The sequence below is a fragment of the Anopheles stephensi genome, chromosome 2, assembly GCF_013141755.1.
Source record: "Anopheles stephensi strain Indian chromosome 2, UCI_ANSTEP_V1.0, whole genome shotgun sequence".
NCBI lineage: Eukaryota > Metazoa > Arthropoda > Insecta > Diptera > Culicidae > Anopheles > Anopheles stephensi.
The window spans coordinates 6,170,178-6,192,518 of NC_050202.1; positions in this window are offsets into that span (position 1 = coordinate 6,170,178).

The window sequence follows — 22,341 nt, forward strand, 5'->3', positions numbered from 1 at the left end:
ACGGACCAGCCAAAAGGTCAATCCAGAGCCAGAAAAATCGGTTATGGTTATTACGTTCAGGGATTCGTATGTTTATGCAGATGCAGGTAAGAAACATAGTTTGCTAACGGGCAATGAATGGCACCATTTTATGAGGGCAAAACTTCCGTTAAGCAGCAAGATATTATTACGAAAGGAATATATGAAAATATAGATAAAAAATAAAATAGAAGAAATGATAAAATCAAATCATTAGGAAAGCTTTGAAAAAAACTTTCACAAAAAAGTAACTAAGACATTTGAGTTGAGTAATATTCACTTAAACATCCTTCTGCTTTAGTTATTCTTAATCAAAGGATAATGGACACACCAGAAGTAGAAAGTTAACTTAAATTGAGAAAGTTTGAGCTTCATAATCCTAAAAGCAATATATTTTAATAACAGTAAAATCCCTAGTAGTATATAAAAATTTAGAGAACGAATTTTTAACAATTTTTTTGCATTTTGAGGAATATTTCTATAAATTGCAACAAAAACGAAAATTTAATTAAATTTTTTTTCCAGAAATAATAAATTACCATATGTCAGGATTATTTCAAGCTTATACTATGAGAAAGTGAAATTAAAACATTATAAACAAAATAAACAAATGAATTTAATAATATAAACAAAAAAATTAATTTAACATGAAAAAGTTTAAAGTTAATCGAAAAAGACGACCTTATGTTAGGAAACAGCTAAAAATAAATAAAAAGAGTAGTAAAAAAAAAGAGTAAAGATAAGTTGCTTACTTCTGCTTGCTTTCAATATTTTTTTACCTTGAGCATCGTTATCTTATCTTCCTTTTCCAATAAACAAATTTTCCTTGTCTAGCTAGAAATATTTTGTCTCTATTTTAAATTATTTTACTTTATTTTTTGTAATTTCGTAAAATAAGTTAATTTTAACTAATTTTTAAGTGATTAATTCGATTGATCAATAAGTAGCTATTCACTTCATTACTTTATTCAATTCATGAGCTTCGGTTAAAATTATAAAACTTCTTCAAGCTTTTATTCAACCGATGAGTTCGGCTCATCGAAACTCGTTTAAATAGCGCCCAGGTACTTCGAATCGGAAGCCGGCCCTTTTTGGCTTTCCTTATGGCGTTTCCACCGAATTAGCATGTCATCTGCTCGAGCATCAATGCACCGATCCGATCGGACCGTACTACCCCGTTCACGCTCGAGCAGCAAGCTTGCACCGGGTCTGCACCCGGCCTGCACATGCACACCACACGCACCTTTACTTCGCCCTTGTTTCGTTCTTCACAAACACCGTATGCATGCAGTTACGCGCCCGCCCGGTAGCCCGCAGCCCATTCGGAGTCGGTATTGGATGGGAATTAAATTAACCGCTAATACCGGTAGCTAAACGATTTCCCATAGAATTTTACGGTCGGCATATGTTTTTTTTTTTCCCCGGACCACCACCGGCACTCGACAAACGCTGCACTACTTGCTGTATTCACCCTCATCATCAACATCATCGGGCATTGATCATCCGTCGTCCATGGACCCATCAACCACCGTGCGGCACGCACATCGGTAATCGTCGACGTTGACTTGCAACTTTTTCTCCTTTCGACCGCCGGCGTAGCGAAACCGATTGCCGGCGCGGTCTGTGGTGTGCGTTGAAGAGGTGGAAATATTTTCACCCAAAATGCCGCCATCAAACCATCCGGCAGCCACCGGCAGCAAATCAATTTCACCCTTCCAATTGGGCATTGGAACAAGCCTCCCGGATGGGAAGGTGCTCCGAATACATTCTCGACGGTCGCTATGGGTCTCTCTGCTGGCGTGCTATTTAATTTCCGCCAATCTTCCACCTCCTATCCCAAAAAATAAAATGCAAACGATTTATTGATTTCGATTTTATTCGGGAGTGTGCTTTACAATTTTCCGTTTTTTTTTCGCTGACAAACCGTCCTACGCCTACCTGCGTTTACTTGTTGGTTGGATGGAAAATCGTGACGCTGGTTCACGAGGGTTTTTGGGCAGACTTTGGTTGGTGGTTGTGTGGCGTAACAGAATGTTTTTGGCTTCCAGTTAGAAGGGGGAAAGGAATGTTAGATTTGAAGCGAATGTTGCATTGCAACGGTGTTGCACCTTGCTACCTTTCAAGGCCGGTTCGGATTGGTTTCGGTTAGATCACAGAGCGCCGAACGCGGTTTGGAGGGAATGGTTTCAAACTGATGATGGAATCGAGTTTGTATATTATTATTTATGTAAGAGACAGTTTAGTATTTTTTTATTGAAATTGTTTAATAACCAAAAATAGTACATGCATTTAAAAAAAGGAATTTACTAGAACTAATATGTAACAAGCTTTATGAGTCGCCTAGCTCAAGTGCCCATTAATATTCAATAAATATGCACATCTGATTTGTTCATCATTTTGTTATATTTCTCTTTTCTTGTCGCTTTGTTTTGTTTTGATTTTTCTTCTGTGTTGTATTTCTTGTTCTATTCATTTCTTTTATATCATTTTTATCTTTTCATTCCTCTTTTGGCTCTTTTTTTTGGTTTTTTTTCTTTTTTATCGTACTTAATTATGTTATCCTGTTTGTATTACGATTTGTTCTCAACACCAATAATTTACTTACCATTTTATTGTTGTTGTTTTAAATTTTTCTTTTCATTTTAACATTTTACTTGTTTGTCTCATGTTTATTTTGTCTTCACTTATTTTTTTATGTTTTTCTGTATAAGTTTTCAAGTTTTCGTTTTCTAGAGTGAAAGATTATTGGCTTCTTTTATCATTAGATTTTTTATTATATATTATTTATTTGTTATCGTCCAAGAACATTTTACTTCACTTTTATTTCCTAGTTTTTATTTTGAGGCATTTTATACGGTTGATTTGATATTTTTTTAAAGATTCCAACACAACAGTTTTCTCCTAATAAAATTATTTTTTTAAAAGTAGTTCATTAATACTATATCTTTCAATCAGTTCCCAGGGGAACCCACAAACCGAATCGCAAATATCCACTTTATCTCCGAAAAAACAAAATGCATTTCCCAACTGATCAGATACGATGATATATTGTAACGATTTTTTGTTCTTATTTCTTTCGGTAATTTAGATAGCATCTTCGCGTAGTTTTTGCAACTCTCTCCTGCCTTTTTGGCTCTGAAACAACAAAAAATAAAAAATAAAACCCACAAACAAGATTGGGCCATTGGTAATGAAATCTTTTCACCAAACACAATAAGATCCATCCGACCATCGACAATCGGCACGCTGGCCCATAAACGCATTCCTGAACCACACACACACACAGCGAGATATCGAAAAGTTAAACGTTCTTCCCGGGTTTCGGAACAAGCAACACCGAAAAAAACCCACCCAGTAAAGTATGATCCTTTATCTGAAGTTTGGCTGTGAAAGAATCAGCCCCGGTACGAAATGAGCGTTGGCTCATTGCGATGGATGTGATCGCGCGATTTCTTTCCCCCGTCCGTGCTTTTGCTTTGTTGCTCGATCGTTTTTTGGGGGGATTTTTTTGTGTTGAATTTTGTTTGCAATTAAGATAGTATTAATCTTGTGAGTGTGTGTTTTTTTTGTTTGTTATCCACCCCAGGAAACAATGCTTCGCTCCGCGGGTCCGCTTCGGGGTCAGGGCTCATTGGCGATGGCCATATCCTGATCCGATGTGCTCGCCTCCAAACACAAGCGCATCCATTGTTGCACTCGTTGCGTTGCACGACACTGCTTATGCGCCGGGGGGAGGCTCGCAACAAGACGACGATGTGGACGAAAATCGATCTACCGAAAAGTTTATTATTTGAACAGCACGAAACGAGTCGTGATGGCCCGCCCGTGAAACAAGGGAAGCCAGGAAAACCCCCAACGGAAAAGATAATACACCTATCCGGGGGGTGGGGGGTGGAAAAGGAAACGAGGGAAACGGAGGGAAAGGGGGCGAGAAAAAGTGCATCCTGCATGTGCAGCAGTTCCGCAACCATAACGACACGACCGAAGGAAGAACATGACTTCATGGCCCCGAACCTAGAAGGCACAGCGCCCAGCGGCACAGAACGGTTGCGAAAACAGAGCTTTAAGAGCACCAGACAAGACACGACGAACACAAAAAAAAAAATGGCGAAAAGATTGAATGAAGTCACAGGGTAAGCGCAAACCACCGAAACCGTTTGCCTCGTTTCCGCGAAAGGGCCACGGCACTCTTATCGGCTTAATATCTTCATAAAAAGCGAAATTATAAACAATTTAATCAATAAATTATTATACTTTATAAAATTCCGACGACCGAACCGTCGTCCACGCCGAAACGGTCTTGTAGTTGCGCGCCGGTAAATAATGATCCTTTCGGGACGTGCAGTTGTGCGGGCCGTTTCGCAACAACAAAAAAACTCCAACCCAAGAAGACGCTTAAGACCGTGGTAGGTGCACGGGCAGGTGATGCCATGGTGGTGTTGGTCACCCGTTCGGCGGACGGTAAAAAGTTCGCCGTTGCCCGTTGGCCTCAAACACCGAAGGCCCACGTTTCTAGCTGGTTGTGGTACGAGGGTTGAAGGCGTACCTGGTACCGGCCAAACCAGTGCAGAAGGATGCGAAACAGGGGTAGACATACAGGAATTATGATTGCGATAAGGGCGTGCAGCGTGAGCTACGATCGGTAAGTGGTTTTTATTACGACCAGACACTAACGTACGCTCTTCCCTGCACTTCATTGTTGTTTGTTTAGTTCGAAAGGGTGGGAGAGAATGTTATTTTGGAAGGGGGTGGCTTATTCAGTCCGCGCTGCACTATTGGAGGTGAAGAGGCCAAATTTTGAGCTCAGTGTTTTCATATCACATTTTACTCATATTCATCCCAGTAGTTATTAGACAGTTTACTAGAAAAAGAGTCATCAAGGCGAGATTGAGTGACTTCAAGGACCAACAAACATGAGTCGGAAATAAACGATATACACCAGCGCCTTCTACCAGCGACTTAAAATCGTTACCAGAACTCGTAGGGCTGGAACAAGTCATAAGCATAGCGTCTGACAACCCCATCAAGGAGACGGCGTGGATACTACGGATTGGACTCTAGGACTGCCAAGAAGTTACAGGTCTGATTTAGCAAATCAGCAGCAAAAAATCGCTTCGCTGCCCTTTATTATATCTTCAAGTACTGCCATATTTTGTCATTAGGTCACACACTGTCAGTGCTGTCATATTTCAAACACCTTTCAGTAGAGAGGTTAGCATGGATGAGTCACACGAGCTCTAATCAGCACTCTAAATTCTAGACAGTCAGCTGTCAGTTAGCAATACCAGGCTGTAGTTGTCGAATAGAAAATAATGTAAGTCAGTCAGTTTCTTTTTTCAGTATCTTTAATGCTGTAAATTAAGTAGTTTAGTTTAGTTTAGGAGACTTCTTCTTCTTCCTTGGCACTACAACCTTGAAAGGTCTCGGCCTGCCATTTCTGGCTTTCTATGACTTGATTTTACCCATAGCAAAGTAGACAGCCCTGCGTAAAGGTAGGCCCCGTCTGAATGGGATTTGAACCCCGGTCCTACTGTGTGAAGACTGGCACAGCTGTCGCATCGGCCACCGGACCGCCCCAAGTTCTGGAGACTGCAGCGAATAATGTCATGCTTAAATTTACTTTAAAGTGAGAGGAAAATTATGTGTTGGAATATTGTTTAATAGCTTAAAATCCTCTCACTCTAATGTTTTCTCCAAGATTTAAAAAAACTTTACTCTCTAACCTCTCTATTGCTCACTGCAAACGCTCATAGTGCTCGAATGCATCGTTCTAACGTTCGCTTACAATGTAGTGTTACACCGTTACCGTATAAGGCGCCTTCGTTTGCGCTTGCATTTTGATTTAACTTCATTTTGCACAACACGCCACGAACCACGACCAGACCGCGCGATTCCCGAAACGATCGACAAGGCATTTGATAGCGATCGACGGTGGCCGGTCGTTCGGTTCCGCTGGTCGTGTTATGCAACCAAACGCTTCCGATAATCATGAGTTCTTGCCGAAATTGCTTCGTAGAACTTCTTCACCCGGTTTGGCTGGCTCGCTGCTTGTTTGCCTCGCTGAATGTATCGATATATCTGTTCGGTGGTAATGAAATAATTACTGCAGCTGCTGCTGGCTCGCCAAACAAAGTGTATATTAAACCCGTGCACGTAATGGAGGAACGAGTTACAATGTAAAATGCTGTCAGTTTATGTTTATGTTTTCGTGTGCATTTTTGAAAGCAACCTTCACATGCTCATCTCGTTTTCTAATGTCCAGCAAATGACTGTAATTTATTCGCAGCTCGCAACACGACGCCGACGACAATGAGCACCTTAATCGGCTGTAATATTTATACGGACCGGACATCTTCGGAGAATCGCTGACGGAGCGCCTCGAAACCATTTGACCCGCGTAACCCCGATAAACCGAAACCAATGCCGGAGCCACATTGCAATGATAATCCCTTCAATTTAATTAACGTTAGCGAGTGGAATGAATCATTTACTACGGGACGTATAATTAGTATCCAGCCCGATGCTGTGAGTGAGGCGAAGAAGAAATCGTCCCTGGCTTGCTGACTGACTGACTGACCGACCGCCATCGGTTTTGGAGGCGCATGCATAAAGCATACCGATAGGGGTACGGGTTTTCGCAGCGCCGGTAATTACAGGTATGCTTGCATCATGCAATCAGCATTTAATCGATCACATCGGTCTCCGCTCATGAATGGCAAATGAGGCCAAACGGCAATTGGCTGGCTGAGATGGAGGATGTGCAGCGACTGCAGTTTGCCTGCAACGCGTGATTCGTGTCGCGACTTCCAATCGCTTCTTGTCAATGCGGTTAGAGATGAGATCCTGGTCTGGCCTTCAAAATTGGCCGCACGCTCGCTCGCTCGCTGTGATGTAAGCGGGGAACTTATCTTCTCGATTTATTATTTTTCACATCCATCTTCTTATCGGCCGGCCGGGGTTGAGCTGGGGCTTGGTATCTTTTTGCTGCGATCGCTACATTACCCACCAGGCGCTGGGGTGTACCAATGCTAACGCCGCACCAGTTGTGCGAAGTAACGACCGTAACTGACTCACCGAACGACCGACCGATGGCGTGGGGCTTAATCTTATGGGCATTTACGGCAAATTGCAGTCATCGTTTAAAATAAGCGAGTCTTTGGATGAATGTGCGGGGAGGGAAAAAACTTAAAATCATACACACACACACAGAACGACATTGCGAAACCAGCTAAACGGTTGCTATTTGTGGAGGGTTGGGAGTCGGCGTCATAGCATCAGGGCCAAATGTACCACCCGCCGGGTTGGATACGAAGAAGAGAAACGACCACGGGAACTATGCACAATGGGCTTAGAAAAGGACTAAATAAAGAGACTAATTGAAATTTGTAGTAACCGACTACTTTTCCCTTAAACATAACAGCTAGGTTAATGAAAGGTTGAAGTAATGTTTATCAAAATAGTATTCTAATGGCTCCATTTAGCAGAAAAGCTTTAATGAAAATTAATTTAAGATTTTATTCCCCAATATTTATTTCGCAGTGCTCACTGTGCTTTGGAGCCGTGTAGGCAGTAGCTGGACAAATGCAATTTTGCTAAGATTGGCCATTAATTGACTGTGTCTGGAGAATAAGCTGTACAGCTAGTGGATTAGCCTAAGTACAAACAAATTTCTATATTTTTAGAAAGTTTACGAAATAGTTTAGATTTCTACCTAAATTTGGAATATTTAATGTTTGAGCTTACGTCTTCACTCTTAAGATGATCAATTTGCGCTTTAAACTGCTGTTATGAATGCTGTCACTTGCTACTGCTACTACGTTGGTAGTGTGCGTGTCAGTGCTGTCAGTAGTTAGTAGTGGCTGTTATATATTTTTTACTTCATACTTGAAGAGTTTATTTTCAATTATTTTCAAGAGATTGTCTATTTATTTTCCGTTTTTTACATCAGACATCAATCTTCGATCCAAAAACCCCATAAATAGGTTCAAATATGGGAAAGCAGCAAGAAATCTCAAGTAACTGCAGGAAGTACACACACTAAAGAGTACATTAAAATTTAATCTTGTGCTTAGCAAATAAATTCCTCCTCGCAAAGAAAAGCACCACACCGCACAAGTATATTAAACTGCAGCTGCACTAACGAATTTGATCTTCCCACACCTACCTAGGCCGCACAAGCAGAGATGCAGCTTGCCAGGCCGGAGATTGATTTATGTTAGTTTTAAAGCCGTTCTACCAGTTTTATTACGACGCGCGAGCCAATATTCGTCATGCCGGGCTTGATGAATGCACCGAGCCGTTGTGTGCCGCAGGACGACGATTGCACACCGTCTCCGGTGCGATCGTTGAGGTCACTCAACACACACCAGCGCATTGCGCGTTGTGTGGCGTGGAAATATGCAGCCAAATAAACCATTGGACCCGCGGATCAGTAATCCGGCCGTGTTAACAACCGTGTACTCCCTTCACTTCGGCCAGCTGGTGCCGCAGTTTTTCGATATTACATTTTTTTACATATTTTCCCCCTTTGCTGCCTTTACGTCCGTAAATTCAATCGATCCGATCGACACGTCACAGGGTTAAGGAGAGGTCCTTTGATTTAGGTTTATGGATAAAGTTTCCATGCGCACCGCGGTTCGGTGGGGATTCTGCGTCTGGTACTTTGCCCGTTTTTTTCCTTCTTAATTAGAAACCAATAACCGTCTGCGACGTCCGTTAAGCAACTCCATAAAGCTGATATTAATTGATGCCTTATCAAATAGCAAAACAGTAAAGAATGCCGTTTCGCTCAGGTTTTGCTCGCGTACTTGTTAGTCCACGACCGCGAAGGTTGGACAAAAAATAATTCATACTTGTTTAACACGAAGAGGTGACCGCAATTTAGATAAGATCGGATACTTTTTATGACGGCATTGATGGGGATTGTGTCCACTTGCGAGCGGCGAATAGAATCTGGACAAGATAAGCCCCACAGCTTGGGGGGAAATAATTTATAGTTCAATTGAAAAATTATTATGTCCATCACCGGTTTGTAATAAACGAGGTTTTCTCACATTTGAATTTGATGTGCTATGAGGGAAGTGCAACGACTGGTTTGGGGTTTATGGAGATGGAATTCAATTAATTTCCGGTGTAGAGAAATTATTGAAAACATGCTTAATTACTAGCTTTATATGGCTCGTAAGTAATCTATTGGCTTGTCACATAATGTTGGACAAGTTGACTGGTTCTCGGTGCTGTCTGTGAGAGTTTAAATAGCCTCCCAGTCAACAGTTTTTCTCGTCAACGTCTGTTGACTTGGACTTGTTGGAAAGCAGTTAAGAGGATGTGTCCTTCTTCTTCAACTTCCTTCTAAATCATTGATCGTAGATACTTTACTCAAATGATCTGATAGCTCCCAAACATTGGCCTTGGTAAAAGAATAGAAGTCAAGAAACAGACACACCAGTAGTACTGGATGAAAATCTTTCAAATGGGTCTGTTTGTACAAGTTATAATTGACAGCACTGACAGCATGAAACTCGATATAAACTGACAGCATTACTGATGCAATTGAGAGCAGTTGTTCGATCAAATTAATAATTAATTTCAATTAAAAAGCCGCATCAAAGACAATAGCATTACAACCCTCATATATAACCTTGATGTCTGCCTCAATTGCGCCATTTCCATCTTATCTTCCTTAAGCTGCACGCAGGTTTTAAGAACATGTTACACTGCTATCTATGCGATAAGAGCCTTCAACACCTTTCCGTTGTACCTTGACTGTGGCGCTGCCAAACGGAAGCATGGTACAAACCGAAGATGCACACGTTTCAATCGTCCTTCAGACCTCGCCCCACTCAAGGATTCTCCCCTCATCCCATTAACTCACGCTGTCAAAATGTATCGAAACCGGGTATGGGAAGCATTGTGCGCAGTTGGAACTGGTACCTCGCCAAACCCCCTCCCCCGCTCTCCCAGAATACCCAAGGACCTAATTTAAATGTCATATACAGAAAATGCAATTATCTCCCTGTCTCGCCCTGGGGTTTTTTTGTATGCATAGTTTGGTTGCCGGCCCTACCGTAGCCATCGCATGCGGCTTATCTGACGCGCTCATGTCCCGCACACCTTGCCGGTGAGACCGGAGCGAGCCAGGAGACGAGTAGCCGAAAGGGTCGGCCTCCCGTGACAACTAAAACCTACATCTTAAGCAGCGACTGAAAGCAAACGGAATTGAAATATCTTCAGAGATTAATTTAATCCCTGCACAAGATGCCTACATACTTACGTTTTCGGCTTTTTATGCCCGGTGTGTTTTTCGCTCTCTCGTATTCGCTGTTCTCGTTTGCCGCCGCCGCACCGGTTCTTCCGTTCTGTTGATCTTTTCCTTTCGCAATATCCTCCACTGGCGAATGTTGCGTTTCTGAGCACCGCAAACGCTGGCAAGCCCGGTGCAAAGTAACTACCTGCCACACTGGCAGGATGGCTGGACGGACCTACACGGCAGGAACCTACGCAAATGGGATAAGTCGAGCAGCTCGGCAGATTCACTCCTCGTTGAACGGATGCCGTGTGAAGTCTTCAAGTCCCAGCGAAGGCCTTGCGAAAATCGAAAAGAAAATAAAGCAACCTTACTTCTCAAGGGCAAAACGGCAAGCGAGACGGAGAAGAACCGGGCGTTCGGCGTAATCTGTTTGATTTTGACAATTTAAATAGGGAGATTTCGCCTTCGTTGCGAGTGTTTTTCGATTAGTTTCACGTTGCTGAAAGATGCTGCCTTTTTTGCCGGCTACTCCTTAGCTGCTTGGAGTGATCCTTAGCTGCTCCTTTCCACGATGCGCTTCCCATGTGCAGCTCAACTGCAGATTAGATGGCGCGACCCAGGACGTAGGAGTTGCGAACGCGGGAGGGGGCGCGCGTCAAAAAAAGTTAAAAGTCAAAGTCGATGACCGTGGCAAAATCCCTGGGATGGGTTTTGATGTGATGAAAGGTTCACTTGATCTCACACGCCGCCTTCTCCACATCTGTTCGGTGTGGTTTTGTTATTTTTCACATCCCTCGCTGAAGTTGAAGGATAAATCCTCGGTGAGGCCCTGTGAGCATTTGTCCGAATCGGCGAAACTGCGATGGAAGAGCAATTCTGACAGGTTCCGTAGGACCGCCGGGGAAGATTATTTTTTGGACAGAATAATGTTTCAATTTGCGTTTCCTGGACAGGAGAAGGAAATCGTTTCGAACTGTACGTTGAAGGTGGACGCGATCGTACATCACCACGGTAGACGGATATGGAGAAGCCAAAGCGTTCGTGCTAAATAGCTGTGGCTAATTGAGTAAAGAAATGGAATTTATGATTGTGACGGGGCGGTTTTTCTTCTCTCCGAGCAGCCGAAAACAGCTCGTTATGCGATGGTGTTAAGCAAATAAAACATGTTAATAAGATTCGGATGGTGTTGCGTAGTTGATCGCTTCTCACGGTCCGATTCGATTGGAACTTTTTATGGACATACATCGCTACCGATTGTTTCTACCACGGGTAGTTTTGAAGGTACTTGGTAGAAAATCGATCTCTCTTTTTGCCTCTCAATCGCTTCTGACACTCTTATATGTATTTCCACTTCCATGACGTCAACTTCACTTCAACTACATCACAATTTTTGCTTCGAACATAACTCTTTTTGATTAGAATTGACTATAACTTTTAGTTAGGGTTCTCTACTCTCCATTTCTCTAGGACATCCAAAGAGATGCGAATGTCAAATTTAGCATTGAATCCAACTCCTGGCATCGGAAAAACCTATAAGAAAATTCAAAGAAATCCCTTGAAGTCAATACAGATCCTGGTATATTCTGATGCCATAGGCTTAATTGGTTTGAGGCTGTCCTATGCAGCAGAAGCTTACCAAAGGATCGAAGATACTAAACCTCGGGGTGTCAACCGGAAGCCCAATATCCCCAATACTACAACCACAGGACACCAAATGTTCACATACGTCTCTAAGACATGGACTATGTCCAGAAATGTCGACACCCTCTGGTCGCGTTTGGAAGAAGCTGCTACACTGATGTGCACTACGAGCTGTACGATGATCTCACCATCTTGCAGCGAATAAGACTCGCCAGGATCTGGTTTGCTGGACATGTCATGTGAACGCCACTGCACAACCCAGCTCGCAAAGTCCTATTAGGCCGACCACAGGAACAGAGGAGGCGTGGTAGACCCAAGATAAGATGGAGTGATGAACGTTGATGCTTCCGCCAGGAGGATCGTAGACAAGACTGTGAAGCGGTTATAGCTTGCTTTATCCATTGTTCAGTTATTCCAAAGCAATGTGCTTACAGAGAATAATTTAGAAGAATTTCGCTCCAATTATTGAAGTAAAAATACTCTGCTGTAAAATTTAATGATATGGAAAGTACAGAAAACATTAGATTCAATGTATTTATGGTAAGTAATATGAAGCAAACCTTTTACCAACATTTGCTGTTTATTGCGTCAATAGATCAACCCTGAACAAAATTTTAAAACAGGGCTTCAGAACACCTATTTTACACCACAGTAAACATCAATAACACAAAAGCGTAATAACTCAACAATTATTACTGAAAGAAAAGCGCACAGAAACAAGGTTAACGTTCTGAATAAGCGTTCCATAAAACATCCTTCTTGCAACCTTTCCTTTCCATTCTATGCTCTCTCTCTTGCCCACAATAAAATAAATAATGAACAAACATTAGGCAGAAAGGATTTTGTGAAAGACAGATATACACATACGTACAACCATTCGGGCTGCTAATGGCATCAGTAAAAGTAGCAAATGTGTGCAACACTTTACGACGCTAGCGGTTCCGATGATCGGTTCCGCCACACATACGGGCTGCGATCGATCGGGTAAGGCTGGCTGGCTTATTGGCTTTATGGCGCTATAAAACAACTATTCTTCATTTCTCTTCCCTCCGACCGACACCGATTTTAAATGCAATAATACGGCCAAGGACTCCGAGCCCCGGGCGAGCGCAGAAACAAATAGAAGAAAGTGCCACAAGTACGGTAACGGTGCACTGGTGCCATAAAAACGGAAAAGCACCCATTTTTATAGCATCTCATCCTCAACGACAATTGCGACAATGAGTTGTTGGCTTGGCAATTGTTTTTGAGCTAGCTTTCTACGCTTTTCTTCCTGCGTCACTGTTCGATCTCACCAGGGAAAGAATTGGTTGTGATTTTTCTGCTTTTTTGGTTGGTTGTGATATTTTTACGACTTTATATGGGCGAGTGGAACAGTTCCTGGTCGTGCTGTGTCCAAGACATTGTCCATGTGGGGAAAAAAATTTACAAAAAAAAAACTGCACCTTGAAGGATGTTCGAGCGTCGATTTACGGTCAGCGCTCGGTTCACGATTGATGGCTCTGCGATAGATTTGTTGCGAACAGCCAGCCGTGCAAGGCGATTCCAGCGCTCCGTAGCACATCCATCCACATCGGTGATCCGAATGGTCGTAAAGCTCGATCGTTAAACGCTAAGTGACACGAATCGAAACGCACGCATTCTACGCTCACGTAAGTTGATTTTTAGCACAATTCCATAAAAATCCCCTACACCAGACAGTTGCGGAAGGGGGCAATCGTGTTGACGATTGAATATCCGCCATCGACCAAGATGCGGTGACGGCGGCTGTGGCTGTTGTTGCCGGGGCGTAATGAGCAGGTTAACGCGACTAATGTGCATTTATTAGTGGTAAGAAATTGCCATTTTTATGGAGCTCCATAAAACGGAATGACGATTCTTCCCACTTCCCGATCTACTATTCTCGTAGGAGGTATGCGGTGCGGATTAAGGCAACGGAGTCTGGGATGTTGGGAGATGCTGAATCTTCCAGAGTCCTTGAAGGAGATATCCGCAGATCGCGCACACCGGGTGGGATAAGGTGCTGTGAAGCACCAACGTCCCAATTAGCATCTTCCAGCGTAACGATGGCGTCATAAATCTCGAGTTCCACATTCGCACATCCCGATCGGAACGGAACGAATTCTTCCTGGCTGGCGGGAGAGGTAGGTTGGTTCCGCGCTGTTTGCGTCTAACACCTCCGCAGGGTACCTTGAGGTGTGAGATGCGCTTCCGACGACGGTTACAAGCCGTGTCCTTGTTGTCCGACCACCATTGACAAGACACGGCAGGCGATCGGGACCTGCAAACCTTCCTCCCTACATAGTGTGTGTGTGCAGTAGCTTCAGCCTTTTTGGCGAGCCGTTTTTTTTTCCTCCCAGCTTGTGGACGAAGACCTTGGCCGACCGGAATGATCCCGTCAGAATGGTGGTGATCGATAGACATTCCCCCCCACCAGAGTGGCGGGATATCGTAGATCAGCGCTGTAAGAATGTTTCTCGCAAGTAGTAAAAAAAGTAGAAACCGGAAAGTTTTATTGCCCACGCGGGAGATCTTTGGTGCGGGAGATATCGTTGGGTCTTTCGGTCGGTTAAGACACAACGGATAGGTAACCACTGTGTGGCTGTGGCTTTGTTTTTTTTTCTTTCTTTCGGGTGGTTGAAGAATGATGACCGGTTTGGGAAGCTGGGCGAAACGAATCGCCGGAACAGCGGGGCAAATATTGGTTTGTAATGAGGCGTTGAACCATTACGTCTGCTTGACCTTGGAGGTCCAGGAAAAAGGTTCCACTCCGTGTTGGGTTTTATAGCAAACAAAATGGCCAAAATTGCATGCACGTCAGTCGGTGTGTGTGTGTCAGAAAGCAGGAAGAATTCGGGCACCGCGCTTACATCGAATGCATTTTAGCGGGTCGTTTCAACCCACCCAGCAACGTGCATTTTAAATCGTTTCTACTGATGGGAATCGGGGAGTGCGTGTGTGTGTGCGAGAATTCCACCAGGGGGCGCGTGATCGTTTTGCGCTAAACGATTCTGGTTCGTGGGCAATTAACCAATAACCCGAAAACGCGCATCACACACGCGCGGGAAGGCCGTTAAATCCATTACCATTAACAAAACTCTTGATCCGCACGATTCGAGCGATAATCGCCGTATCGCCTCGGTTTGGGTTGCGTTTTTTTTTGTGTGTAGCTCCTACCCGATTTGCTTGTTTTATCTCACCTTGCTCTATCTCTTGAGGCAGAGCCGTGGCCAGGTTTGTTTGCCACCATCCATCACCTTCAACCGAGCGATGTCCCAAGCGATGCCGACACGGAACTGCTTTATGCTAAGTATGTCCGCCCTCGACGCCGAACCCGTAGTCCCCGCTTTTGCGACCACCGTTGCCTGGGCCAAAGGGGAAAATGGGGAAAACAAAACAGAGGAAGAAAAAAATCACATCGAAAAAAAGGAGCGTAATCCATCGAAATCCAAGATAAGCGGGCTGGAGTGGGATTTGATTTTTCTTACCATTCGCCCGTCTGTGCTTGGGGGTTTTTGGTAAAGATGGGCCCACACGACAACACGAAGGCATTCAGAACCGGCAGCCGCCCGGAGAACTTTAGCCATGAAATGGAAATGCACATGGAAACATTAAAATGCACATAAAACCGAATGGCAAAACTGCTTCGGTAAACGATGTTATACTCCTTTTTTTTTGGGGGGGAAGAATGATTTTAAGCTCCATGATTTGTTGTTCTTTTTTTTTTGGGGGGCCTGCTTCTCTTCTCGTCTTCAGACTTGCTTGCCTTTTTTTGTTGGCTTTGGTGTTGCTGAATGTGTCCACGATGTTGATTTGTTCGCGTGGACTTTGCTTGATGCTTGGAGGCAGTTTTTTGCGTCCTCCTCGTCTGAGACACGTAGGACATCACATCCAGCACCACTTAAAGCAAACATTAAAACCCAGTGCGATCAAAATTAATTTTTGATGTTAACGAAACGAGAACGAAATAATTCTTGCGGAATTAAGAACATCCAAACGCAGCACCGGTGATGTTCTCGAGGAGGGTTTTTTTTTTGTTTGGGGCTTGAGTGGCTTTCGCTGGCATGCTAATGGATGTGCGGACATCAGAGGCGCGGACATTAAATCTCGTCTTGGTGCTGGTGAAAAAGATTAAGCGATCGAGAGGAACTGAGGGATTTTCATTTTGCCAAGTATGATGCTACATTTAGTGTGGCAACGGGGATGTGGCACAATTTCTCCCGCTTTTGCACTGATGATAACAATCGTGGTGAGTAGCTTTTGTGTTGAATGAATATGAAACTTCTGGACAGTTTATGCATAAGAGATTATAACGTTACAATAGATGAAGTTATCTCGAATGCGATTTCTAGTGACTTTTGTTGATGAGAAGCATTATCAACCGTAGTATTAAGCCGCCTAAAGCATACTTGAACCTTTGCAAGGAACTTGTTAGCTCTTTAAGGAAAGAATTCAAAGGCAAATAAGACGTTTGATGAAATTAGTGGCTGATGAAGGCAATCAGAAGTAATGTTTTTTAGATTACAAACTGATTTTAAAAGACAATTATCACTTATCGCCTCATCACAATTTAGAGAGGTCTGGGCCTGCCATTTATGGATTACTCTGTTTATTTCTTGGCCTATCGACCTCTGAGGTCATACCTGCCATTTCTGGCTTAATAGCCTTGTTGATACCACGTAGCTGGATTGTTTATCCTCACTACGGGGAAACAGTCCCGGATGGGATTTGAACTCCAGTCCTGTCGTATGACGACTGGTGCCGTTTTTGCCTCTACAACGTAACGTAAAATATTACGTTTAAAAAAAGATTTTAAAATTCTTTTCAGGATTTTTAAATATCATTTATTGTTGAGAATAATTGAGAAAAAAAATTAACTCAGCTAAACAGCTATATCTTGTAGTGTGCTCTTTAGTACGCACAAATTCTGAAAAATGAGCTCTTAGAGGAGCTTCTCTGCTGTTTAGCCTGCACACAACACTGGTTAGGGTTAAAACACCTTCTTCTGTTGTTAAAATGTACCTGATACTGGATAGAATACGATGGCTCGTTTTAAATAAGATGATCGATCCTTAAAGCTTTTGATTCCTCATGTGGTTCTTGATCAAGCTTTTTCTCTTATTTAAAAGCGCGTTTTCTTAGATGGATAAATTATAAAAAAGTTCTGTTTTTGTTTAAAAAATGATAAAATTACTAGAACGCTGTTCAGGTGCTTCATGCGATCCGTTAATACAACACACTGTTTAACACGCTCAAATTGGCTGCTCTGGCCAGCAAGTCAACAATCTCTTCTTTTCATTCTTTTCACGCAACTTATAGCCGCCAGATGTCACCGTGAAAGACAAAATAACACACCTCCGAGCAATATAATTGTATAACTTATCATACATCAGCCAAACTTCCCACCAAAAAAAAAAAATAAATGTAATCGTAAACAACATGCTCTACATTAAACCACAAATGGTGTGACAGATATCAAGTAAAAGCTTCACCCTGTCGTCAATACCCCGACGCGACCACCTGCACCACCAGCCGAGCCCTTCCCGCCACGTCCTTTACAGCGCTGTCCTTCTCAATCACTCACCGTAAACCCTCGCAGGGCACGTTAATCGAACCGAAAATGCGCTAAACATCTGTACTTTCCGGTGTCAGCATCCGGCGGCGACACCGAAAAACATAAATCCGCTTTTCCGGTAACAGCGACAGTCGGTGGCCGCCTCTTGAAGCCTGGCCGACTTCGGTGTTTTGTTCTGTATAGCGAGTTTTCCGTTCCCATCACACCACCGCCCTGTGGATGGGTTTTTCGGGACCAACACACCAACAAAAAAAGGATTGAATTCGATGACACCCCGACATCTACAGAGGTCGCCTACTGGTGCCGCCTGTGAGCGTAAAGTTTCGAGGACCGTGGAAGGCGTGTCGGACCCGCGCCACAAAACCAGAAGCACTGTCCTGGAGGACAGTTGCTTTCTCAGCAGTTTTTTTCCCGCTTTCGGGGTTTCGGCATTTGACATTCGCCGGTCTGTCAACGCCGATTTTCGAACGCTTTGGGGAATTCGATTCCATAGCTTGCCCGTGTCCCCGTGGGAGTTGGGAGCGGTGGGACAACCGATCAGGGAGTTGTCTGCAAAGTTGTAAATAATCGGGCACCCGAAGCCCGGGATGCTGCTGGTGAGAGGCCCAATCGAACAGGGAAAAGGCCACAATTCACCATGGAAAATCAAATCTCCCGTGAACTGTGGCATCGATGATATCGATAAACAAAAGCGGAGAGGCAGCCAACAGAAAAAAGGAGTAAAGGGCACCCAAATAACCCAGCGAAAGCAGGGCAGAAACGATTGTTTCTAGGTTTATTGTATTGGGTCTCGCTTTTTATTGCATCTCAAAATCATAATATTTACCACATTGCTACGCTTTTCCAGGACGGCCCTGAAAACCCCGGGCAGGAGGTGGTACGATTTGATTCGCTTTTGGGCGTTTTTTTCCTTGGTCGGGCTTAGCGCTAGTTTTCGATCTCGACCCCGAAAACAGAACCGGGCGTTGTTGGGCGAGTGAAAGCATAACGAGAGCGTTGATAAAACGGAAGCCAAAAAAAAACGAAACCTCGAGAGATGGGAATAGCAGCCGCCAGAAGCAACAAAAAAAAAACCTCAACCCAGTCCAGCCACCAAACCGATTGCTTCATGAGCATAAAAATATCAATATATTTTCCCTTTTTATCTGTCACACTTCGGGTCTCGGGGGCAGAACCAATTTGCTGATCCATAAAGATAGAGATGAAAACCGGCCGACACACTCGGCACACCCGGCGCCCGGTGGTGGCGACGAGAGGCAGTAGTTTTTGGAGGCCGTTTTATGACACTCGCCGGTGATATTATGGCCATCTAGCCGATGGCGACTTATGATGCGAAAAAATGGCGATAATATCATCGTTTTGCTGTGGACATTTGGTTCAGCGGTTTTGTTTTTGCTCTCGTTTGATAGGCGAGATGATTTAACCGGCCGGTTCGACGGTGCTGGGAGCTCGAGACAGAACCGTATTTGCATGTCGTAATGGTACTTTCGATCGGATAAGGCAAACGAAATGGAAAGCAGTGAGGGTGAGAAGAATATGGGCAAATATGGGCAAATTTGTCGGTCTATCGGTGGGATTTGGAAAGAGGCACATGTCTCATATTTTGTAGCTTAATTCTAAAAGTGATACGCTTTTGCTGGCGGTGCCCTTTTCCTGAGGCGATGGAAAAGTTTTAAACGCACATTTTTTGCAAATAAATTGTTTATAATTCTTAAGCCATAAATATGCAACAAAAAACACGACAAAATTCATCTAACAACTGAATTTACTTCAGAAATAATACTTTTTATTTTGTAATGTCACTACAAAGATCAATAAAAGGCAATTTACAGGGGTTTTCAGTTGACAAGGCTATTGCATCCGTTTTTTTTTATTCATAAAGAACGGCCTGGCCGTATTGCTAATAGCATCCGTTTCATGGCAGATGGAATGGCTAACAATGCTAGTTTATATGGAAACTATGGATATGGATATGCTCATAGTAGCCATTGATATTGCACACACTTACCCGAGCGCTGAAAGAACGTGTACAATATCAACGGCTACTGTGAGAATATCATCTGAGGACATCACAATAAAAGGTATTTGATTTCCTTGTCATCAGAAGCCGTTTCCATACCAACTAGCTATGTTTGCCATTCCATTTTATTCCTGTCATAAAAATGGATGCTATTGCCTTATAAACTGTAAAACCCTGTAAGATAGAAAGAAGGATAAATAATTATTATATTATTAAAAAATGAATAAAAAAGAGTATGGTTTAAATACAAAAGAACATGTAAATATAAATTAATAAAAACACATTTAACACATAAATAAACTGACATCCGAATAAAACAAGGTAAATATCAAATAAGACATCAGAGCCGTGTATTAAACATTGAATAGATTTGAAGAACAAAGGAATACGACAAAACGGAACAGAAAAAGCAAACGTCATGAATCCAATATGAAGTTAAATTAAAATAGGAAATTAAAGCTCTAGAAATAGAAATTTAGAACAAGGCAAATAAAAAAGAATGAAGACAAGCAAAACATAGACCAAAAATGTGAAAAATAAAAGATATTAAAGCAACATATTAAATGAAAAATTAACAGAAAAATCATTGTATTTGTTCCCTTATGCTTCAAAAAATTAAGTGAAAGTGATATAATTTATTGCTAATGAAAAAAAAATTTTTCGACAATTGAAGAGAGATCAGAGCAAAAAAAAATAATGTAAAGACTAACAAAATCATAACCTAAGAAAAGATAAAAAGAAAGAAAGGTTATAAAGATGAAAGAAGAAACCAGCAGAACATAAATGATAAAACATGCAATCATCATGGCATGCGAGAAGCAACAAGCTTGTAACACTCTCATCAGCAACAAGAAGCAATCACATGCAACAAAATAATGAACTGCAAATGGGATGGGAACGGACAAAAAAAAAAAAATTATGGAAACTCATTTGTTTGGATAAATGTCTCAACCTGCTCCGGCGGCGACTCCCCGGCTCGGGCTCTTAGCGTCACCCGGACCATGCTCAGCTGATAACTCATCATATGCTCAACCACGCGGTCCGATTACACAACGTAATTGAGTTTTTGTTTCCACCGTCGTCCAGTCGAGGCACCGCGGCACGACGGGGCCTCCGATGACAGTTTGGCTTGGGTTGAAAAATGAAATTCTTCACCACTGGCCGCCGCGTGGTACTGCTTGCACACCTTCCGAAGCTCATGCTGTGCATAACTGCCGCGACTAGCACCACAGCAGGCCACACACACACACACACACTCGTGGAGCAAGATTTCCGCCGATTTACTCATTTACGGCTTATGTTTTACCATCGCCAGCATATCAGGGGGCGACCACCAGAGAAGGCAAGTTTTGCACGCTTCATCGACCTGGGCCACTCCGCCCAAGTCTTCGAGGCCCAGGATCGAGTGAATTAAGATGTTTTAAATGTTAGTGTAATGATTTATGAACGTACCTAGGTCGAATGAACGTTTCGCCGTTTGCTTGACAAGTCGTTTTCCTGTCGCTGCACAAACACGCGCACACATCACCCCACGACGACTGGTTGGGACGACCACCACGTCTCGGCGAGGCTCCCGAGCGAGATGCGTTCAAGTGTATCGGGTTCGCTACCCTGGAACGGGGCGAAACAGAGCCTGGCAAGAGCCTGGCCAGGGGGAGCGTATATTATGACGAATGCATGTACGACGGCTTCCGCCTCAACGGCGTGACTGCTTACATGACGGAGGCCGTCAGTGGCGTGTCAAATTTTTGTACTGCAAAATATATTTTCGCAACTCACGCTGCACTCTGGACTGTCGGGACCGGGTTTCGTACGGTGGAACTGCCTGCAGGGACAATGCATGGTTCCCCTGGTTTGGTGCGAATGGGACTGTTTTTAGGTCACAGTAACACAGGGAATGCATGGAAAATGCAGTTGTGCAGTTGGTTAGGCATTCCTGGGGCGATAATGGTGCTGCCGACCTTTTGTTTTGAAGCGTGTCCAAAGCTGGGATCTTCGGGGTTTGATGGCTCGTTTGGGAAAGTGCACGTGCATGCAACGAGACAAGAATGTTGTTGTGCAATTGGTTTTAACGAAGCATTAGGAAAGTACAACGGGGTAATTATACTGCTTTGTTTTAATGTTGAACATATTTTGCCTTCCAGGGGTTTACTTTAAGGACTGCCTGAATTATTTGTAATACATACAGTGAAAGAAATTATTATAAGCGCATCTACAATCTTTTCGAGAAAAAACCCTATGTTGATATGATTTTGGATGAATGTGATGAAGTACAAAGAATAGCCTTATGGAATCCTGTTAAGTCGTCAGGCCCCATACAACTAACCCATCATCAGCTAACCCAACTAAACACCAGGAGAGCTGCGCGGTCTGCAAGGATCTCGACTACTCAACATTCCTAGGGGACCTAGACTAGGGTCGAAAGGACATCATTGTTCACCACCATTCTGAACTATCAATCCTCACTCTTAGTTCTTTTGAACTCATACTCCTAGCTCTTGGTTAGCTAGCAGACAATTATCTAGAATTTTCTCATGCTAAACCCGCCATTTTTGGGCGATCAATTTGTATTTACTGAAGCTTCAGCTTCAGCATGCAATTTATCCTCCCTTTAGATATTCTTGTTATGGGCAGATATCTCCCTCTATCATCGCTTAAATTAGAAGCCCCTCTCTAAAACAAACAATCAGCTGCCAGACCGACATGTCCCAAGACGCAACGTAATAACATTAGATTCCACTCAATCAAATCTAAACTTCCACCGAGTATCGGCAGGTGCAGCATACACACACACATAATTGCTGCAATCAGGTTCTTCCGCTGGTCGAATCAAAACTG